The sequence below is a fragment of the Acomys minous genome (assembly GCF_964271855.1).
Source record: "Acomys minous genome assembly, chromosome: 5".
Classification (NCBI taxonomy): Eukaryota; Metazoa; Chordata; class Mammalia; order Rodentia; family Muridae; genus Acomys; species Acomys minous.
The window spans coordinates 122,187,912-122,207,093 of NC_140494.1; positions in this window are offsets into that span (position 1 = coordinate 122,187,912).

Below are 19,182 nucleotides of genomic sequence, written 5' to 3' on the forward strand. Positions count from 1 at the left end.
AATTGGCTAGAGGGAACTGCCTAACAGTTGGTGTGCTTGCTTTCTCTTGAAACATGTGGCTCCGTGAACTTTCCTCCACATCACTGTCACTTGTCCTGACATTCCAGGCTGTTTCTTCCCTGGGTGGGTCCCTCTGTTCTCTTCCTCCCTCTCTCCCTCCTCTCTTCCCTCCACCGTTTCTCTTGTGGGTCTCACTATGCAGCCCTCGAATTTGCTATAGAGACCAGGCTAGCCTTAAATTCACAGAGCTCCACCTGCCTCTGCCTCTCAGAGGAGTTAAAAGCAAGGACCACCTTGTCCAACTTTGGCTTAATGTTTGTTTACATATTAGAGAAGCAGGCCAGACAAGGGTGGGGCACATCTTTAACCCCAGAACTAAGGAAGTAGAGGCAGATGGATCCCTAGGAGTTCCAGGCCAGTTTGATCCTCAGTTCTAGGACAGCCAAGGCTACAGAAAGAGACTCTAGGGAGGGAGGGAGGGAGGGAGAGAGAGAGAGAGAGAGAGAGAGGGAGGGAGGGAGGGAGGGAGGGAGGGAGGGAGAGAGAGAGAGAGAGAGAGAGAGAGAGAGAGAGAGAGAGGAGATTGGAAACTCTAGGACTCAGTCTGTGATCTTTGTTCAACCACCAAGAGCTATCATTCAGCTCTGGCTTTTGGGCTATAATATGTGACGTTTAGACTTTATCACCAAATCCTACTCCAAGCAGGCCTAGGACCTTTCGTAGACTACTTGCCTAACTGCCTAACAAGAAGCCTTGCTGGTGGTGCGTGCCTGAAATCCTAGTGGTTGGTAGGTGAAAGATCAGGAGTTCCAGGCAAGCCGGAGCTACATGAGATTCTATCTCAAAAGAAACCATTTTGTTTTGTTTTTCGAGACAGGGTTTCTCTCTGTATCCTTTGATGTCCTGGACTCACATTTTAGGCTAGGCTGTCCTCGAACTCACGGAGATTGCCCTACCTCTACCTCCCCGAGTGCTGGGATTACAGGCGTGTGCCACCATGCCCCCCTCAAAAGAAATAATTTTATTAATTATATTTGTGTGTTTGTTTTAGAGAAACTGAATGGATGGTTTGTGCCCGCCTGTAATCCCAGCATTCCAGGCAAAGGGGGGCAGCTTTCCTGTGAGACTGAGGCCAGGAAGATCTACATAGGAAGCTCCAGGTCAGCCAAGGCTACAAGTGACACTCTGTCTCAAGACTAATTAATTAATTAACTAGTTATTTAAATAACTGTCGCTAGCTACCTAGTATCCATTTTGCATCTCTTCACCTCACATTCATCCTATCAAGGAGACCCTTGACCCCCCACCCCCCCCACCCCCGACCCCCCCACCCACCCCTGCGCACCCCCCCCCAGTGTTGCTGCTTTCTCAAACATCTCATTGTTATTCAGTATTCATTCAGCTTTCAAAATGAAACTCCAGAGAGCATCCTGTGCCCCTCGTGGTGGGCACGCCTTTAATCCCAGCACTCGGAGGCAGAGGCAGGTGGAACTTTGTGAGTTCAAGGCCAGCCAGATCTACAAAGTGAGTCCAGGACAGCCGAGGCTACACAGAGAAACCCTGTCTGGGGGCAGGGGGAGAGATTGAGAGACAGAGAAAGAGAACATCCTTACTCCGCCCTTTTCATGAGTGTCCAGTAGGTTTAATGTCTGGAGGTTGCATGAGTAGAGCTGATTCCTGCTATTAAAGTACATCCAAGCCAGCCTATTTTGCCAAGGCTTCTTCACAGCCACTGTCCTCTTCCAATTGACTGACAGGGCCTCACTCCGGCTTTCCTGACCCCAGGTAGTTTTGCCTTCTTGGGCCCTGTATTTGCAGCCGGCCATGATAGTGAAGGCCAGAGTCCTAGTGCTTGGACCACACACACTAACCTTTCTGTTAACAGCTGAACATGCAATACAAGAGAAATGCTGGGCGTGGCAGAGCACGCCTTTAATCCCAGCAGTCGGGAGGCAGAGGCATGCGCATTACTGTGAGTTCGAGGCCAGCCTGGTCTACAAAGCGAGTATAAGACAGCCAAGGCTACACAGAGAAACTCTGTCTCAAAAAACCAAAACCAAACCAAACAAAACAACAACAAACAAAACCAAACAAACAAACAAAAAACCAAAGCAATACAAGAGAAATGATCCCAACTTTTTTTGGGGGGGGGGGGCGGTGGGAAGCTGAGACAAGAAGATTCCAAGAGTTCAAGGCCAGCCTGGGCTAAATAGTGAGTCCTAGGCCAAACTGAACTATAAGCAAGAATCTGTCTCTAAAATAAATAAATAAAAGTAGCTAGGCAGGTGCAGTAGCCCAGAACTGAAATCTCAGCACTTGGGAGGTGAAAGCCCTACAGAAGACCTTGCCTCAAAAATAAATATTAAAAAAAAAGATCTGGCAGCCTGGCGTTGTAGCACACACCTTTAATCCCAGCACTCTGGGAGGCAGAGGCAGGAAGACTGTGAGTTCGAGGCCAGCCTGGTCTACAAAGCCAGTCCAGAACAGACACAACAACACTTTCTCAAAAAAAAAAAAAAAAAAGGCCTTTGCCCCTACTTCCAGGCACAAAACTCCTAAAACTTCCAGGAATTTCCTGATAGCTTTTTGTTATTCCTAATGAGTCCTCCCCTATTACACCTGAGAATGTTAATGAGGTGACTCCGGCTGAGCCCCTAATAGCTGGAGGGGGTCCACAAGCATTCTTTCCCCCCCCCCACGTCTTTTAAAAATAGTGCCACTTGCTAAGGGTTATGCTTCAAACACATGGGCGTATGGGGTCGGGAAGGGAGGAAGAGGAGAAGCAGGAGGAGGAGGAGGAAGAAGAGAAAATAACAGCAGCAACAGCAGAAGTTGGTGTTAAAGAAGAGACTGGAAAGATGGCTCGGGAGTGCTTGCTGCTCTCCCAGCTGCAGTTCGGCTCCCAGCACCTGTCCACCTACTTACAAGGACCTATAACTCCAGCTCTGGGGATCTGTAGCCCTTTTTTGACTCTTGTAGGCACCTATGTACACGTGGCGTGCGCACGCGCGTGCACACACACACACCAAAAAAATAAATAAGTATACACATAAAAAGTAAAGAAAAAAGAAAAAAAAACCGAGGGAGAACAACTTCCTAGTGGTTACAGTAGGTGAGAAGTGTGTGGACCAAGCTCAATGAACAAAGCCTTCCTACTGGCTCGGGATTCTCTGCTGAGCCTCCAGGGCACAGAGGCAGGGACCCGGCACGTACAGCTTCCTGACGCGCAGCCTGCTCACTGGTTTCTGGCCTCCGGCCTGACTGAATCCCTCACCAAGTTCTAGATCACATCCCAAGTCTTTTCCCACGTTCCCTGCACTAGTTATTGTTCCTGATGCTAGGACAAAGTAGCTGACAAAAGCAGCTTTACAGAAAGGAGAGTTCCTTTGGGTCACTGTTTTGAGTGTATGATCCATCAGTCCATCTTCATGGGAAATTCATAGCGACAATAGCTGTTCCAGGTGTCACAGATGGAGCATGAGGCACAGGGGGCATGGTACCGAAGTCAGGAAGCAGACAGAAATGAATCCTGGATCTCTCTCCCCACCCCACCCGCCTCTCTCTTTCCCTTACTCCCTTCCTTCCTGCCCCCTGTCTCTCAGGTCTTACCACACAGCCCCGACTGGCCTGAAACGCAGAGATCCATCTGCCTCTGCCTCTCAAGCACTCGAATAAAAGGCACACACTCACCCCGTCACATCCGGCCATAGATACTCACCATAAACTCACACCAGTGGCCTCACTGTGATATCCTGCAAAATCAAAAAGCAAGTTGCCCACAGTGGCAGAAAGAATAAGAGCCCGAGGGAGGGGTGGAGTGCCATAGAACACCATCTTCCAGTCAGGACAGGGGTAGATGCGTTCTTGACCTCTTAGCACCTACAATTACCTGTGGAAGATCTACAAAGACTGAGCCCAGTAACATTCCATTAAGGCTGAGGGAGGGGCCGGGTCTTGGGAGGCAAGGTCTATGGGTAGTTAATGGCTGCCTGGGGAGGAAAGATATTTTCTTCAGGGGTGCAGCCACGGCAAGTTGCCCATGTCACTGTACGAAATAGCTCACCAGTGTTTCTCTAAAGAACCCTAACAGGCCGGGTGTGGTGGCCCAAGCCTTTAATCCCAGCACTCGGGAGGCAGAGGCAGGCGGATCGTTGTGAGTTCGAGGCCAGCCTGGTCTACAAAGTGAGTCTAGGACAGCCAAGGCTACACACAGAGAAACCCTGTCTTGAAAAAAAATCTGAGGAACCAAACTGCTTCTCAGTATATAATATATATACAAATTACACACACACACACACACACACAAACAATGATAAATGACAAAATAATAAAACACTCATATTCAAAGTGATGAGCTAATTGAGAGTACTGACAATGCTCCCACACTTAAAATCTCTGGATAGATTAAGGTATCTGAGAAGGAAGGTTGTATCAGAACAAGACTTTGGGGTTAACTTCCTGGGAAAGGGCTGGCTATGGTGTTTTGTCAGGGAGGCCAGGAGTGGGGACTCCCACAGTTCTGACATCTGCTCACCCTCTCCTAAGCAATGGCAGGGCTGTACAGCTTCCCTTCCATTTCAACCTGACCATGGATCAATAAAATGTGAAACCTCTGTGTGTCACTTTGAGGCAAAAAGCTTCTGGCCTGCATGATCGCCTGCACTGGTACACATGCAACCCCCCCCCCCACGCACACACACCACTTAAAAATACAACCAGGTGGCACCTTTAATCCCAGCACTAGGGAGGCAGAGGCAGGTGGAGGCAGGTGGACTTCTGTGAGTTAGAGGCCAGCCTGGTCTATAGAGAAAGTTCCGGGACAACAAAAAGAAAAAAACCCAACTTATTCATTTCCTTCTCTTCCTCTTCCTCCTCCTCTTCCTCTTCTTCCTCTCCTCCCTCCTCCTCTTCCTTCTCTGCCCCATCCTCCTCCTCCCTCCCTGGCAGGGCATGTCTTAAGCTGAGCTGCTCTTACACTAGGTACGTGAGTGCCTCTAGCCAGCAGAGCATTCCGCCAAGCTATCATACATAGAGTGTGAACACGAATTACATTTGAGGTATTCATGTGACACTAGAGATCAAACCAGAGCATCCCACAGACTCAGCACACACTCTGTCACTCAACTACACCTCAAGGCCAGAAATAAACTATGAGTTAGGCTGTGGAGGTTTTAGGCAGACTGTTACTGCTGCTTACTGCTACACCCCTAACCTTACTCTGACCAAAATAGCAGCACATATGATTAACCTTTTTGGGAAAAAACAGTACTAAGTGGAGAAGGAAATCAACACACACACACACACACACACACACACACACAGAAGAAGAAGAAGAAGAAGAAGAAGAAGAAGAAGAAGAAGAAGAAGAACAAGAACAAGAACAAGAACAAGAACAAGAAGAAGAACAAGAAGAAGAACAAGAAGAAGAAGAACAAGAAGAAGAAGAACAAGAACAAGAACAAGAACAAGAACAAGAACAAGAAGTTGCATCTATAGATACCTTAAACTAGATTTGTTTTTATTTTATCTTTGTTGGTATTGTTTGGAGACAAGGTGCTCCTACGTAGCTCTGAATTCTCTGGAACTCACTGTGTAGACCAAACTGGTCTCAAACTCACAAAGAATCCTTCTACCTCTACCTCAATACTGGGATTAAAGGCATGGGCCACCACACCTGGTTATTTATTTATTTATTTATTTAGTGTACGCATGTGTGTCTGTGTGTGGGTGTGTGCACATCAGTGCATCTGCCCACAGAGTCCAGAAGTGCTGGATGCCCTGAAACTGGAGTTAAAGGCTTGTTGAGCTGCCTGACATGAGAGGTGAAAACCAAATTTAGATGCTGTGCCTTAGTGTTCTGCCTGCTTGTACAGCTGCACACCAGAAGAGGGCACCAGATCTCATTATAGATGTTTGTGAGTCATCATGGGGTTGCTGGGAATTGAACTCAGGACCTTTGGAAGGGCAGCCTTAACCCATGAGCCATCTTGCCAGCCCCGCAAAAGCTGTATTTCATCATGCTGAGGATCATCACACAAGATTCACACTCTAACTACAGTCCTAAGCCTCTCTCCCCCAAGGCTGTTCACCTGTGTGAGATTATCTTAGCTGAAGGTCAGCTCCAGTCTCTCATGGTATTCTCTGATTCAAGGATCAGGATCCGGGCAGAGACTCTCCAGCCCCAGAGCAGATCAAGGTGGTGTCTATCCAGTGCCGCCAGCAGTCCTGAAGATATGCAGAGCACAGCATTGCTCTTGGCCTCTGCTTATGTACTGTCAAATGGGCGTTGTAAGGTTCTAGTCATGGGTCTGGTTATCTTGATGTCACTGGGTTCTGGTTATCAGGTGCCACCTTGTGTGTAGAGAGGTTGCTAATTAAGCTAACTTTACATGTTTAAAAGGCATTTTTTGTTATGCTTATCAGAGTGTGTATATGTATATGTATAGTGTGTGTAGGGTGTGCTATGTAGTATGCTCATATGTGTGTATATAGTGAATAGTAATGTGTGTATTGTATATGTTTGTATATTTGTATAGTGTCTGTATAGTATGTAAATGTGTAGTGTGTATATTTGTATGTATGTATGGTACGTGTGTATGTATAATGAATGTGTTTATGTAGTTTGTGTGTCCCCCATTTCTCATATGTAGAGGACAAAGTAGGACATTGGATGTCATCACTTTATCACTTTCCGTTTTTGGTTTTGTTTTGTTTTTTTTTTGTTTTTTTTTTTTTGGTTTTTTGAGACAGGGTTTCTCTGTGTAGCCTTGGCTGTCCTGGACTCGCTTTGTAGACAGGCTGGCCTGGAACTCACAGCAATTCGCCTGCCTCTGCCTCCCTAGTGCTGGGATTAAAGACGTGCGCTACCATGCCCGGCTTGTTTTGTTTTTTTGAGACAGACACGGTTTCTCTGTGTATCCTTGGCTGTCCTGGACTTGTTTTGTAGACCAGGCTGGCCTCAAACTCACAGAGATCCACCTCTGTCTCCCCGAGTGCTGGGATTACAGGCATGCACCACTATGCCTGGCTTTTCATTTCATTTTTACAATATTTTATTTTATTATATTTATATGTGTATATGATGTTCAGAGGACAACTTGTGGGAATTGCTTCTCCTCATTCACCATGCACATCTCAGGGATCAAGCTCAGCTCACCAGGCCTAGTGGCAATTGTCTTTACCCAGTGAGCCATCTCAATAGTCTTCCACCTTATTTTTAAAATAGAGTCTCCCAGTGGTCCTGAGGTTCCTTGTTTCATGTAGACTGGCTGGCCAGCAAGCTTCTGGGATCCACCTGTCGCTGTCATCCAGTGTTGAGGTTGCAAGCATTTGTGGCCATGTTCAGCTTTTATGTGGGTGCTAGGGATTTGAACTCAAGGTATTTTTGCTTTCACAGCAAGTGCTTTCACCCACTGAACCATGGCCCTGTCCTCTAGACACATCCTACACATACACACACACACACACACACACACACACACACACACACACACACACTTAAATCAGGCTCTACATAAGAGAGAAAGCATGCAGTATTCAGCTTTCTCATTCTGGTTTTTGCTTAACATAACCAATTTCCAGTTCCATCCATCTCCCACAGATATCATGGTTTCATTTTTCTTTATACTTGAATAAAAGTCCATTGTGTGTGATGTACTGCATTTTCTTTATCCACTCATCTAGGCTGGTTTCATTTCTTAGCTCCTGTGAATACTGCAATAATAAACATGAGTGTGCAAATACCGTTGGTAGACGTAGAATCCTTCAGGAGAATATACCCAGGGGACAGTATGGCTAGAACGTGACATAGTTTTAGTTTTAGTTTTAGTTTTGTTTTGTTTTGCTTTGCTTTTTTGCTTTTTTTTTTTTTTTTTTTTTTAGGAGTAGCCACACTGGTTCCCACAGTTGCTTTACCCAAAGTGTGTGAGGTTCTGATTTATCGCATCCTTGCTGTCATTTGTTTTCCTTGTAATAGCTATTCTCACCGAGGGGAGGTAGTCTCAGTATTGGAAAGAGTGTTGAGTTCTTTTTTCAAATGCTTAATGGACATTTGCATTTCTTCTTCTGAGAGCTGTCTGCTTAGTTCAGTAGCCGGCTTACTGATCAGATGTTTTGGTTGAGGATAGCCTCAATAGCTCCTATATCCTGGGTACGGATCCCGTCTGCTATGTCGGCACTCGAGTTCACTAGCTCATCTCTTTGTCCTGCTGATTATTTCCTTTGCTGTGCAGAAGCTTTTTAACTTCACAGAGTCCCAGTTATTAATCCCTGGCATTATTTACTGTGCTTCTGGAGTCCTTTCCAGAAAGCTCTTGCCTGCTTATGCCTGTATCTTGAAGTGTTCGCCCTATGTTTTCTTCTAAAGTTTCAGGTCTTGCATTAAGCTATGGGTGTATGTGTGTGTGTGTGTGTGTGTGTGTATGTGTGTGTGTATGTGTGTCTGTGTGTCTGTGTGTCTGTGTGTGTGATGTGTGTGTATTGTCATGTACTAGTCCACAGGAGGTATTTTTGTGTTACTTTTGCTTATTGAATGCCTACAAATACCTGATAAAACACATCCTGAGTACATGCTTTCTTTTTTCCAAGACAGGGTTTCTCTGTGTAGCCTTGGCTGTCCTGGACTCACTTTGTAGACCAGGCTGACCTCGAACTCACAGCGATCCGGCTGCCTCTGCCTCCCGAGTGCTGGGATTAAAGGCGTGCGCCACCGCTGCCCGGCTACATCCTGAGTAGATTCTAATCTCCCTCCCCATCCCTTCATGTCTTCTATTCTACTATGGAGATTGTTATGGATATATTAAACATCTATTTCTCTGATAAGGACAGTTCACCACTGTAGAATCATTGTTTACATCGTCTGCAACGGCAAGCCAAATGCTGGGCCTAGAGACCCCATTCCTCCCCACCCACAGCATTATACTCTAGGAAGAGAGCAGACATTTCACTAAGATGATGCCTGCTTCACCCAACACCCTCACCATACCTGCCTGCGTTGCTGAGGATGGCTCTGCAGCACCCTCTGGTTCTGACCTCCAACCTTTGAAAGGCCATTCCAGTGAGAAATAGTGTAGAGCTAAGGATACTTGACCCTAAGATAAAATTGTGATTGGGTTGAAGGGGAAAAAAGTGGCTGTGTACTCACCTCGGTTTGTTTAAATAAGCACGGAATGTGCTCATGGCTCTTTAAACTCAGACCAGTTAAATTCTAAAGAGTTCAAAAGCTCAGGGTAAACACTTAGATGGTTTTAAAGATTGTCCAGATAAAGTTGCTCTGAGGGCTTAGGCATTCCGGGACAAGGCTGGGGGCATGTTGAGTGTGTTAGCGTTTCAGGAGGTCATTCATCTTGTATTTGTCTTTTCTTTTCTTTCTTTCTTTCTTTCTTTTTTTCTTTTTTTTTTTTTTTTTTTTTGGTTTTTCGAGAAAGGGTTTATCTGTGTAGTCTTGGCTGTCCTGGAATTACTTTGTAGACCAGGCTGGCCTCGAACTCACAACGATCCACCTGCTTCTGCCTCCCGAGTGCTGGGATTAAAGGCATGGCCCAGTTCCATCCTGCATTTTTCTGTGGGTGCTTTCCATATCAAATATTCTGGCACTACTAAAATGATTAACTTGGAATTTTGTTTCTGAAAAAGTGACTGTGACTTTTCTGCTGCTTGCTTTGTCTGTGCTTTGGATTGTTGCTTTGTCCAGCTAGCACATGCTTGGCAACAATTTTCATTGATGGAAATGATCTATTACAACACCTCTCTCCACCCCCCATGTGGTCTTTTTTCAGCATTTTCATTTTCCTTGGTCTTCTCAGTTAGAAGGCATTCACAAAAGTTGAGCATGGTAGCACATGCTATTAATCCCAGCACTGGGGAGGCAAAGGCAGGCCGACCTCTGTGAGTTCAAGGCCAGCCTCATCTCCAAAGCAAGTCCAGGACAGCCAGAGCTACACAGAGAAACCTGGTCTCAAAAACAAACAAACAAACAAACAAACAAATTAATTAATTTTTTAAAAAGAAAGCATTCACAAAGCTTGGACTGGGACCATGAGGGAGCAGGCCTGCAGTGCAGCAGAGTAGATGTGTCCCAGAAGCCCACCCAGTGGCCCAGTGACAAACTGCAAAGAATCATTTCTCAATAAATGATTGGCACTCTGTATTCTAGGGTGCCATATCCTTGGATTCAACCTGGTTTTTCAAGATTTTTAAAATTTATTTTTATTTATTCATTTATTTATCTTGATTTGTTGTTGTTGTTGTTGTTTTCTGAAACAGTTTCTCTGTGTAGCCTTGGCTGTCCTGGACTCACTTTGTAGACCAGGCTGCCAGGCTGGCTTCCAACTCACAGCAATCCACTTGCCTCTGCCTTCCAAATGCTGGGATTAAAGGCCTGCCCCACCAGGCCCGGCCTTAATTTTTATTTTATTTTTATTTTTATTTTTTTTTTTTAGAGAGGATCTTACTATGTAGCACTGGCTGGCCTGGAACTTGCTATGTAGACCTGTTTCTGCCTCCTGAGCAATGGGATTAAAGGCATGGGCCAACACGGATAGCTGAATTTTAAAATTGTATTTATTTATTCTCTCATATATTACATCGTGATGGAAGTTTCCCCCTCCTCCTTTCCCCCTACACCTATGCTTCCCCCCCCAACCTCCAACCCCAGCCCTTCAATCCACTCCTTCTCCATTTCCCTTCAGAAAAAAGACAGGCTTCCTAAGGACATCAGCCAAACGTGGCAGATGAGGTTGCAGTAAGACTAGGCACCTAAGGCTGGGCGTGGTGGCACATGTCTTTAATCCCAGTACTCGAGAGGCAGAGGCAGGCGGATCACTGTGGGTTCGAGGCCAGCCTGGTCTACAAATCGAGTCCAGGACAGCCAAGGCTACACAGAGAAATCCTGTCTCAAAAAACCAAAAAACAAAAACAAAACAAAACAAAACAAAACAAAAGACTAGGCACCTCCCGCCATATTAAAGCTGGAAGAGGCGGCCCAGGTGGAGAAAAGGGTCCCCAAAGCACAGAAGCGAGTCAGAGACAGGCTCTGCCCACACTGATAGGAGTCCCACAAGAAGAAACAAAAAATTTTCCAAAAAAGTGTGTGTGTGTGTGTGTGTGTGTATGAGTATGTGCATGTGCGTGCAAGCTCCTATAGAGCCCAGAAGAGAGTGCAAGATCCCCTGAAACTGGAGTTACAGCGGCTTGTGAGTTACTTGATGTAGGGTCCAGGAAATTGAACTTCGGGCCTCTGCAAAAAAAATGCATGCTCTTGACTGTTGAGCTGTCTCTCTCCAGCCAGCCAAGTTTTGCTTTTATTTTGCACAATATTCGAAGAAAAGTAGGTTGTACTGAGATGTACATATTCTATTGCCATTATTCCCCTGACGATACAGTTTAACAAAGCATGTTCGTTGTGTTAGTGTCACTTTCAGTGCACAGGAGGACACGCATTGGTGCACATATTACACCATGTGTATGAGGGACTTGAGAATCCGAGAGTTTGAGTGTCTGTTGGGATCTTGGGATAGCTTGCCCAAGAACGCTGGCGGAGGGTGGTGGGGGGGTTGCGGGGGGGGGGGGGGAGGGGAGGGGAAGAGGGGATGACCACATCCTTAAAATCAGTTGAGGTAACCTGAAACTGTTTTCCTCCTGTCCAATCACAAAGAGCCTGAGGATCATACTCTGCCAGGTAGCCCAGCTAGGCATCTGCCAGTTGTCTTTTTTTGTTTGTTTGTTTTGTTTTGTTTTTGTTTGACTGGGGCACTCTCTTTACATTTGTCAGCCCCTCCCTTTGAGGAGCTGATTGGTGCTTTTGAAACCCCCAACCTCTGGCTACAGTCCTGTTCCTAATAAACTGGTGGTCTAGTACAAAGATGCTTCTGCTTGCCTGCCTTGGAATACTGGGTGTCCTTGGGACTCTGTGTCTTGCTCTGCTGCCTGCACCCTGGGGGGCTAGTCTGACTATGGGGTCATTTTCTCTAGTTCCATCCCCTTGGGCTCCTGGCTCTTCCTTCCCCAATAACCCACAATGCTAAGGGTACACGTCAGCTGAGTCACCACAAGGCACAATCTGGTCTTTTCTCCATCTAGACTTTAAGTTCACCTCTAAGAGAATACAGGCATAGCAGACTATGATTTTATTTGGTGTGGGTTTTTTTGTTTGTTTGTTTTGTTTTTTCTGAGACAGGGTTTCTCTGTGTAGCCTTGGCTGTCCTGGAACTCACTTTGTAGACCAGGCTGGCCTCGAACTCACAGTGATCCGCCTGCCTCTGCCTCCCAAGTGCTGGGATTAAAGGCGTGCGCCACCGTGCCTGGCTTCAGATTATGATTTTAGTAGCCCGTCATCATCACCTCCACTCCCAGCCCAACCATTTCTTACTCTCTTGGTATGTATATTTCTCTCATTCTTCAGCAAGAACCATGTATAAAATATCCTGATAGCAGATAGAAAGATGCCTCATCAGGTAAAAGTTCTTGCTGCTCTTGGGGGAAACTCGGGTTCCGTTCGACCTAGAAGGGGGTTCAAAACCATGTGCAACACCAGTTCTGACCCCTTGTGTTAGCAAATGTGTGATCTTGCCCAAGTAGTTCCTGAGGTCTCTGAGGCTCAGTGATGCCCCATCCAGCAGACTTAACCTCAGCTGGCCCCTTTGCACCAGCAGGACTCCAGCCGGCTCTTACCCAGTGGAGGTCAGAACTGGAGGCAGCTACTGACCCTGCCTGCATCAGGCCTCCCACCCTGGAAATGATGTTGCCAGCAATTGTGTTACTTTAGGCGATCAACTCATCTTTTCGAATGTGCCTGGACTAGCCAGCAGCCACCCTTTCCTAGGGACCTGCAGTCTACCAGGAAGCAGAACCAGGTTCCTTGCTGATCTGGGGCCCCTCAGGCCTTCCCCTCCCCCACACCTTTTGCCTTTGGCAAGGAGCTCTGTGTCAGCTGTAAACACTGTCTGTACCTGTAAATAGCTTTCTTTCCTCTACAGACCCCTTAATTTTCCTCCCAGTTCCTTGGCTTTGTGGAAAGCAAGAAGTCAAGATGCGTTGCTTGCTTCTGCCTTCTCCCCTGTCCCAGACATCTCATGATTATAGTTCTGAGCTAACTGGCTGTTTAAAGGAGAGGAAAGGAGGGTGCAGAGGGCAACCAACTAAAACCTGGAAATACAGACTCCTGTCACACAAGGAAGAGATAAGCAAGGTTCCCAAACTTGGAAGAGTAGGGGAGCATTGGAGGGGACTAGGGAGTGGGGGAGGCGGGAGGTGGTGGCGCATGCCTTTAATTCCAGCACTTGGGAGGCAGAGGCAAGTGGATCGCTGTGAGTTCGAGGCCAGCCTGGTCTACAAAGTGAGTCCAGGATAGCCAAGGCTACACCGAGAGACCCTGTCTCAGAAGAAGAAGAAGAAGAAGAAGAAGAAGAAGAAGAAGAAGAAGAAGAAGAAGAAGAAGAAGAAGAAGAAGAAGAATAGCCTGAAGCCGCGCTGTGACGCAGTCACATCCCTAGAACACAGGAGTCAGCAGCTGTCACTCTAAATTGACCTCCGGTTACCTGCAAGTCAAGTGGCTGACTCATCTATCCATTGCACTCAGTGAACTGAACACGATAGAAACGCACACGTGTGTACCCTGGGCTGTGTTGATGGCTCAGCAGGTGAAGGCGCTTGCCACCAAGACTGATGACCTGAGTTTAATCCTTAGGCCCCTCAAAGTGAAAGACAAAACAATGGTTCCCACAACTTGTCTTTCGACTTCCACATATGCACTATGGCACATGGGTTCTCCTACACAGACACATAAATAAATGTAATAAGGTAAAATAATCAATATGTGCATCATATTTCTTTCTTTTTAAGAAGAGGTCTTTACTGTAGCCTAGTCTGGCCTAGAATTACTATGTAGCCTGGCAGTTCCCCTTAGCTTCCCATTATAAGTATGTGCCCAACACACACACACACACACACACACACACACACACACACACACACACACAATTGACTAGCCTGGGTGCTAGTCAAAGGGATTCATATGTGTGCATCTGGTGTTTAAAATTTTGCATAACAACCAGACATGTCAATGTATACCTATAATCCCAGTATTTATGTATTTATTTGAGACAGGGTCTGTGTATCCAAGGCTAACCCCAAAGTCACTATGTATCCAAGGATGACTTTGAACTCTCAGTCCTCCTCCTCCTCCTCCTCCTCCTCAAGTGCCAAGATTATAGGTGTGTACCATCATACCCAGATGAACTCTTTTGTTTGGATGCTCTCTCTAATCCTTAGTTTTTGGTTTTCTTCTGTTTGTTTGTGTTGGGGATGGGGCTCAGGGCCTTACATATACTAAGAAAATCGGCTTTCACTGAGCTATGTCCCTATCCCACAGACTCAGTTCTGGTGGGGCAAGTGGGTCAGTGGTTAAGAGCATGCTGCTCTTGCAGAGGCCCTAGGTGGGATTCCCAGTGCCTCATGCTGCCTTATAACAACTTATAGCTCCAGCTCCAGGAAACCATGCCTTCTTTTAGACTCTGTAGGCAACTGTGAGTGCGCATGCACGCGCACACGCGCATACACACGCACACATACCCCCCCCCCACATGCACGCACAGTTAAAAAATAATTAGTTCTGTTCTGAGAACTTCTTCTCTTTAGATTTATTTTATTAGTGTTTTGTCAATGACACAAGCAGATCTGGGACCTGCCAGGCCTGTGTGCAGAAGTTCTGGCCTTGGGACTTCCACCAGCTTTCAAGAAGCAAACGGCCTTCTTTGGTCCCCAAAGTATAAAGCTGTACCCTGAGCCCTTGTTTAGGTGCAGCTGATCTGGGAGGGGAGGGGCAGGGTGGGACTCTATACAGCTCCACAAGTCTCCCCCAGCCCTCACAGAGTCATGTGACAACGCCAGGCTTCTGATTTGCCATCTGTGAGCTGGAGGCACAACACCTCTCCACCTCAGAAATCCCTGAGAAGTCCGAGAGACGATATTGGAGATGATGAAGTGGTCCTGGTCAGAAAACCATTTGGAAAATATCAATAAATATATAAGCAGTAGCGCTTTACCCACAGCCCGAAGCCCAGAGGACCTTCGAGGATGGTCAGTTCCGGGAGGTTGAGCTCTGGTGTCCAAGCCCCAGCAGCCCCTCCCCTTCACTACAACATCTTGGTCCACCTCGTCTTTGTACTTTCCCTTTTCAAATCCCTATTGGTCATCCTCCCTTCTCTCCCCTCTCTCTCTCTCTCTCTCTCAGGTTTCACTATGTCACCCTGGCTGACCTGGAACTCCCAACGTAGACCAAGCTGGCCTTGAACTTACAGAGATGTGTCTGTCTCTGTCTTCAGAGTGCAGAAGACCGAAGGCATGTCCCAACACCCCCAACTGATCTAAACTCAATGGACGATGTTGACTTCTCTTGAGGATCCTTCTGGACCACACCCTACCTAAGCATCTGGGTGACACATTGCTCCTCTAGGTAGTCACACTGTTCATATTAGCATTGAGATCTCCTAGTCATTAGCCTCCTAGCCCCTCCCCCCTTCCCCACACTCCCTTCTCAGGCTTCCCCAATTAGCCAGGCACGGTGGCTCACATCTGTCATCTCAGAGCTCAGGAGTCTGAGGCAAGAGAGGCTCCGGCAAGTTTAAGGCCAGTCTCTATAGCGTGAGACTATGTTTCAACCCATAGATCAGAGCATCTCTCAGCTCTCATGGGAGAAGCTTCTCCTTGGAGCAGATGGCTACTAACACAGAGATCCTCAGCGGGTCAACAAGCAGAGAACAGGAGACCATGGACCGTGGAGTGCTCAGCCCTAAGTGGGACATTCACATCCCTCCTCCCAGCGCAGGGATCTCTGTGGAAGAGGGAGTGGAAAGATTCTAAGAGCAAGAGGCAGTCAATAACATCAAAGAAACGGTGTTTGGGGCCGGGCGTGGTGGCCAGCAGATCGCTGTGAGTTTGAGGCCAGCCTGGTCTATAAAGTGAGTCCAGGACAGCCAAGGCTACACAGAGAGACCCTGTCTTGAAAAACAAAAAACCAAAAAACCAAACCAAACCAACCAAACAAACAAAGCAAAACAAAACAACAACAACAACAAAAAAAAAAAAAAAAAAAAAAGGAAAAGAAAAGAAAGAAAGAAATGGTGTTTTCCAGACACCATGGGGAAGTTGCGCATATGAACTCACAGTGACAGTGACAACACGAAGCCGACCTGTGCAGCCCAAGCCAGACCAAATCCTAGTAGAGAGGGAGAAGGTGGGCATGAAATCCTCTTGGCTCTTGACTATGGCTGGAAGAGGAGTCAGTTTTGTTGTTTAATTATGTGACTCCTGGTAAGTCTGCCCCACACCAGGGCAGTCCCCACACCCAAGTCAGGCTGGGCAACAAAAACTGGACTGGAGAGGACAGAAGGAGGAGAGGAGAAGGAGAAATAATCTCAGGGTTGGATGGGAAGGGGTGGGAGGGTAGAGAAAGTGGTTATGGGAAGAGCTGTGGGGTGACTATGCTCAAAAATACATTGTATTGAACTCTCAAAGTAATTAATACAACTACTGTTTAAAAAGAGATTAATGAATTAAACAAGCAAGCTTCTTGAGAGTGGCACACACTCACTGTACTAATCTGCTGAACACCAGAGGTTAGCCACCTGTACAAGTATCAGCTGTTTCCCCTAGTAATGGCATGGCTGACTCAAGAGCTACAGTTCACTGCTGCTGCCTAGCATCCCAAGATAGTACTGCAGACTGCTAGCCCAGAAAAAGAAGAAATGGCAGAGTTCAAAGTGGGTTTGTACTGAATAGAAATCCCACTTAGGAGTGTGTGTGTGTGTGTGTGTGTGTGTGTGTGTGTGTGTGTGTGTGCGCATATTGGTTATGTACATGTGTGTGTGCATGTGTGTAATAGCCAAAGGACAACCTCAGGTGTCATTCTCAAAATTGCTATCACCCCTGACTGGCTGACCAGATGACTTCAGGAAGCCTCTCCCCTCTGCCCCTCTGCCACTCCTGGCATTTTCACATAGGTTCTAAGGGCTCAAACTCCACTTTTCAACTTGCAAAGCAAGGCTTTACCAGCAAAGCTACCCCCACCGCAGCTCTGTGTGATGGTCTGATTTAATTGTTGTTTTAATTTACAGTGGTTCAGAATGTACCCATCCAGCCTGTTTGTTCCCTCTCACTTTTAGTACATTAGTTAATAAGCTATAAGACATGCTTATTTAAAAATAAGCCTCATGTTAAATGGTTTGCCCAGCTGGAGGCTAACATATGTGTTCTGAGCATATTTAAATAGGCTAAGGCTAAGCATGAGGTTTGGTAGGTTGGGTGTATTAAAAGCATTTCTTTTAAGATTGATTTTTTTTTATTCAAGTATGTCTGTGTGGATATGAGCACTTAAGTACAGAAGCCTATGGAGGCCAAAGGAAAGCATCAGATCCCTGGGAGCTGGAATTACAGGCTGTGAGCTGTGAGCTGTCTCGTGGATGCTTGAAACTGAAATGGGTCTCTGGAAAGACAGCAAGCACTCCTAACCCCTGAACCACCTGTCTATCCCTTTCAATGCCTTTTAATTTTATTTTATGTTCATTGGTGTTCAGCCTGCAGGTATATCTGTGTGAGGATATGAGATCTCCTGGATCCAGAGCCATAGACATTTGTGAGCTGCCACGTGGGTGCTGGGGATTGAAGCCACGCCCTTTGGAAGAGCAGCCAGTACTCTTAACCCCTGAGCCATCTCTCCAGCAGCCTTCCCTTCACAACCCCTCCCAGTGCAATTTTGACATGATGATTTCAGCTTATGATGAAGGTTTATCAAGATTTAACCCTATTGCATGTGGATGGATATTTGGGTTTGGTTGTCTGGTTTGTTGTTTAGTTTGGGAGGGGACAGGGTCACACTACATAAGTTCAGGATGGTAGTAAACATGATGTCCTTCTCTCTTAGCCTCCCCCACATATGGATTACAAGTGTGTATTCATGCCAGGTTTGACTGTCTTCTAAATGAAAGCAGTTTCATATATGCCTTCTGACTCACCAGTGGTTCATTTATGGTCTTAATGCTCTCAAAGCAAACATTTGTTTTCCTAAAATTAGTAATATATCTATGGCTTAAATCAAACACAGTTAGCCACCAGCCTCCTGAAATCACATTCTAAGCTTGGAACAAGTCTCACAGACCTTTGACAGTCCTCCATTGTGCCCTGGAAAGTTCTTGGAAAACATTTCCTGGGCCATTAAGATATTTTGGTGGGATTAGGGGCTTGCCATTAGGCCTGGCAATTTGAATTCAATCCTCAGGGATCACGTGATAGAAGGAGTCAACTTCCACCTGTTGTCTGTCTTCTGACCTCTACCCTACATAAACTTACACATAAACAAGTAAAATGTAATGAAGTCAACCTAAAAGGTCTTCCTGATTAGATGGTAACCATGGTGGAATTTATACTGTGTGACGTCTTAACGTTGGCCAGCAATGGGTGCTGAGGGGTGGACCATTGTCGCATACAGTGTAGGAACTGAAAAGCTATTTTTGTTTTAGAAGCACATGAGGGATGATCTGTGAGGCTTGACGGAAGAGCTATGGGGTGGCCAAGTGCCTCTGGGAACTGGATCCTCTACAGCCCTGCTCTCATTTATAAACAGCTCTTCATAGAAAATAGGGAATAGTCCCAAACGCCGTCCTGGCTCTTACTCAACTCGACAGATTTATGCTCAGCTCTCCCCTTAGCTTGGGCAGACCAGTGAGAAGTCAATGAATTTAGAAGTCCCCCCAAACCCTGAACCAACTGGACTAAGTGTGCCTGAGATCCATCAGCTGAGACTCATGGTGAGTGACGGGAAAGATGCGGTTGTTCTTTGACTAAATCTATCCCACCCCACCATGATAGCTAGGCCATTAAAAACTACAGATGACCACTTAGGCTAATGCGTTTTGTTTGCCTGACACCTTCAAGAGCCTTTCATCTCTGTGTGGCGATGACACAGATATGTGCTGCGCTGCTTTCGTTATATGCTAACGTCAGAGCACTGAGGTCTCCCATGATGCTTTAGAAGGCTGTCTCAAAAGACAGCTGCATGCATAACTACACACACGTATAGAACATAACACGTGCCTATAGTATTATGACTTTGAGCCAGAGTTTCTTGTAGTCCAGGCTGGTTTCAAACTTCATACATAGTTGAGGGTAACCCAGAACTCCTGGTCCTTC